Below are 5,000 nucleotides of genomic sequence, written 5' to 3' on the forward strand. Positions count from 1 at the left end.
ACGTTTAAATAGTTTTTACGACGGACTATTAAATATTCAAGCGTTCGTGGAAAATTGATTATTGTTATTCTAACGTAAAATTCAAACACACGATGGTTTTACTCCGACGTCGTTAAATTTATGTGATAACCCTTTTCTAGAAAAAGAGCTGGAATTAGAGAGAGAAAGAAAGAAAAAAAAGAGAGGAAGAGAGAGAGAGAGAGAGAGAGAGAGAGAGAAAGACAAAGAGAGAGAGAACGTTGAGTTAACGACTTAGCGACATTAATGTTTTCAGGTGCTCGTAAAAAGCATTGTAAGCTTTTAGACAGATAGAACTTTCCTCCTCGACGTTACCTTCAATTTCGTACGCGTTTTATTTCAACATCGTAGTAATCCCGTTTAACGTTAACAATAAGTAAAATCAATCGGTCAGTTTAGTTCGTTTCGAACAAAACGTAATATATATATATATATATATATAGTTGATCGACTTTTTAATCGAAAACTAGCAACTACACAGTTTGTCTATTTCAACTCGCTTCGACAAAATCAATAACAACAACAACAACAACAACAACAACAACAATAACAAAAACAAGAACAACAAGAAAACAACAAGAGCAACAATTATACAACGATAACGTTTCATTTCATTTATCTAACTCAACTATTTTTATACCTACGAAATACGAGCTCGTAAAGATAAATATCATTCTTCGTGATATTGTAGTGAGATTTGACGAACCCCATGAACTAAACCTCTTTCTATATATATATATACATATACGTATACGTATGTACGTATATATCAATGAATTGCTGTGGTGACTACGTGGTTATAGAATTTCACCTACGTAATTCATTCGACGCGATTGTAAGCTCAGATTAAGAGATTTCCGTGCACAGGTGAATTGTGGGTCTCGCAATAACTTTGGCCTATACTCTTGCTTGCTTCGTAAGAGCAATAAAGAGAGAATAAACTGATAGAGTAGAAAGACAGAGAGAGAGAGAGAGAGAGAGAGGAAGGAAGGAAGGAAAGGGTCGTTTTACTCTGAAAAGCTGCCGGGCAAAACCCTTCTTGTCGTGTAAACAATGCCGTAGAAGGAGATGCCACGTTGGAAGCGTATGTATAACTTGAATGTCAGCTGAGGCTTTTTGCCTTTGCTCTTTACGAACTTTACGGTCGTTACCGTGTTATTGGATATACCTACCTATCTACATACCTACATACATACATACATACATAAATAAATACATACATGCATAAGTAATATATATATATATATATGATAAGTAATATATATATGAAAGGGAAAATGCAACAAATCCTTTCGTAGAGATTTAAACCATTAAACAAAAATAATTTTTTCTTTTTATCGATCGGATTTTTTTTTCGTCGCGTTCCTTTTCGTTTCTTCTTCTTTCTTCTTCTTTTTTTTTTATTATTTTTTTTTATTTTTTTTTTTCCTTTCTTTCCTTTGTTTATGTATTTATTTATTTCTTATTTCTCTATGATTATATCTTTTTTTTTTTATCAATTTATCACGATTATATTTATCTATTTATTTATTTGTCTTTTTTTTTTTTTTTTTTTTTTTTTGTGATATTTATTAAAGAGGAAAAAGAAATTGTACGACGAACAAACGCATATAGAAAGAAATGCTAAAGGTTTTATAGGATTTCTAATGTAAATATAATATAAAACGGAAGGGAAGAAAGAAATAGATAGAAAGAGAGAAAAGAGAGAGAGAGAGAGAGAGAGAGAGAGAGAGAGAAAGAGAGATTGTTTGTTAAGAAGGAAGCAAAGCAAAAATCGGAAATTGTCGACCGTTGAAGTCGGTTTCGAATTATCGAACGTGACCAAAACTTCTCTCTCTCTCTCTCTTTCTCTCTCTCTCTCTCTCTCTCTCTCTATCTCTATCTATCTATCTGTCTATCTATCAATCTATCTATATCTATCTATCTCTCTCAAAGTCCTTCGACGATTCCGGGCTCTAATTGCATTCAGAAGTGTCTATAATGCGTTTACGAACCATCCACCCACCCACCCCCCTCCTCCTGTATGCCAGTTCGCCATCTCTTCTACCTTCTCGAACATCATCATCGCTATCACCACTTCCTCCTCCTCCCACTTCCTCCCCTTCACTACCTTAATCTCCATCTCTATTCTCCTCTCGTCCTTCTCTTCGAATCGAACATAGTAAAGTGGTCTTTCAATTATCCTATCGATAAAACAGATTATTAAACTACACGAACCAACCAACTTCTTCTTCATCTATCCAAAGTTCCTGACTCTTCTAATATCATATAAAAGGGTTACCCGTTATTTCTTCTTTGTTACTTTACGTTCTTTATCAACATCCTATAAGTTATAACATAAAACGTTCATAAAAATGAATCATAAGAGTGCACGAAAATTGAAAATTTTTTATCAGATGAAAAAAGAGAAAAAAAGGAGGAGGAAGAATAAAAAAAAAAAGAAAAAAGAGAGAGAGAGAGAGAGAGAGAGAAAAAAAATTATATCTCTCGTACGACAGAGAAAGAGAAAGAGAGAGAGAGAGAGAGAGAGAGAGAGAGAGAGAGAGAGAGAGAGAGAGAGAGAGAGAGAGAGAGAGAAAGATTGTAGAAGAGAATTTCAAAAGGATGAGACTTTACGAATCAAAATTGCGCTTGTCAAAGAAAATGGAAAATGGAACAAATTGAAATTTAACGACTTCACTTTTTCCTAAGTTCCTTTTTTTCTTTTCTACTTTTTTCCTATTTTTTTTCCTGTTTTTTTTTCTTCCTTTTTTTTTCTTTTTTTTTTTTTTTTTTTATTTCCCCTTTCGTGATTACGTATCAACGAACCAACTTGATTTTTCTTTAATAATTTTTCTCCTCCATTTGAATTACCTTTCCCCGCCAAAAGGATCGAATATGAAGAAAATAATTATACGTTTTCCTAAGGAAATTACTACTATCGCAAAAGTAATAACGAGTTATCATGGAAAAATGGATTTTAAATTTTGCACTTCTATTATAAACGTTTTACGTATCACGCATGTGTATCTGTGTGTGTCTTTGCTGTGCGTGTGTATGCGTGTGCGTGTGTGCGTGTGTGTGTGTGTGCGTGTGCGTGTGCGTGTGCGTGTGCGTGTGTGTGTGTGTGTGTGTGTGTGTGTGTGTGTGTGTGTGTGTGTGTGTGTGTGTGTGTGTGTGTGTGTGTGTGTGTGTGTGTGTGTGTGTGTGTGTGTGCATACAGTTGCATTTCTGTGTGCATTTTAACGTTTCTGTCGGGATTAAATAGTATATTAGGACACATATGGGAAACTATTACGTTTAATACTATTGCACAAATTCGGTTAAGTGCAACATTTGTCGTCCTTTGTGTACGTACACACACACTTATCTACGTAGAAATACTTAAAGCTATACTCATCCATGCACATATGCACGCATATATATATATATATATATATATATATATATATATATATGTATATGAATCGAGTTTGATAAACGGGTGTTAGTAGTAGGTTACACAATATATTAAGTTGGTAGAGTAAATGTGTTAATACAAGAGAGTACACACATAAGCGACCAATGTGAGATTATGTTACACGTGATATACGTGGTCTATACTATCTCCAAACTTTATGATAGTCACATTTACCTTTGCTCACTTATATGCGAATCTACCATAAACGAGGGAAAAAAAAAAGTAAGATCAAGTTTACGACGACACACGCTATAAGTTTAACCAATTTGTCTTCTTTCAACATTTTCGACAAATTGTTTTCCTTGAAGAAAAAAAAAAAAAAAAAAGAAAAAAAAAGGAGAGAAAAGAGACAAAAAAAAAACTTCGAAAGGTGCTAAATCGACTTGGATCTTAATAATTTCAGAAAAGTTTCTTTATAGATGATTCTTTTAGTAATAATAATAATAATAATAATAATAATAATAATAATAATTATAATAATAATAATAATAATTTTACTGTTTTCTTTTCTTTCTTATATCTTTTTTTTCGGGGATGAAAGACGAGAGGGAGGGTGAGGGGAAGACGGGGGTAATCTGCCTTCCAATATTTTTCAATCTTCCAATTTTTCTTGAAAAAGTTCGAGATGAGTTAGATTAACTTGGACATGTTTTATTTTTCTAAAGAACTATCTTTTAAAGATAACTTTTCTAACAATGGATATATAATAATTTTCATTAGTTAAGAAATAAGTTATAAGTTCAATGACAAACTCGTTACGTTTCGCAATTATGATCTTTTTTCGACATTTACGACAAATTTTCCTTGAAAATATCTTCGAATAAAAGTAAGATTAATTTCGATTTAATTTTCGTAAAATATTCTTTAGATTCTATTATCTATCTACCCAATAATAATAATAATAATAATAATAATAATAATAATAATAATAATAATAATAATAATAATAATAATAAAAACGATGATGATGATGATAATGTTCTTAATCTAACATAAAAGATAAAAAAAATAAAAAAAAAGGAAAAGAATATATATGTAAGTTATAAGTTTACGACGAACTCGTTATACGTTTCGCAATTTACTTTATTCCTAACATTATCGTCATACATATGTATATTCTCGAACGAAAGATAAAAGTGAGGTTAATTTCGACGAAATTACCTTACGACAAATTTTTCTAATATAAATAATAATATAAAAATATTCATAATGCCCAATAAGAATTCCTAGATTTATTATTCGTATAAACGTTTTAACGTATTTGAACCGAACTAATTATCTATCTTCTAATAATTCGAAGGAATTTCCAAATGATTTCTAAATACGTACCAAGAGAGCTTACGATAACGAATGTAAAGAGTACAAATCTGGAATGACGATCTCTTCCCTTAGTCGTATCTCTCACCACTGTTATTATTTTATAATACCTCGTAATTCAACGGCTCAATTTGAAGGTTACAATGAAAACAAAAGAAAAAGACACATACATACATACATACAGACACGTACATACGTATGTATGTACTTCGACGAAAAATAATAA

At 31.7% G+C, this 5,000-nt stretch overlaps 1 protein-coding gene across 1 annotated transcript in view; it reads right to left on the reverse strand.

Moving 5' to 3' along the window:
* LOC124952055 (small conductance calcium-activated potassium channel protein) overlaps positions 1 to 5,000 on the reverse strand; it is a 61,346-nt gene that overhangs the window by 33,652 nt on the left and 22,694 nt on the right. The window lies entirely within an intron of this gene.

The sequence above is a fragment of the Vespa velutina genome, chromosome 10 (assembly GCF_912470025.1).
Source record: "Vespa velutina chromosome 10, iVesVel2.1, whole genome shotgun sequence".
Lineage (NCBI taxonomy): Eukaryota > Metazoa > Arthropoda > Insecta > Hymenoptera > Vespidae > Vespa > Vespa velutina.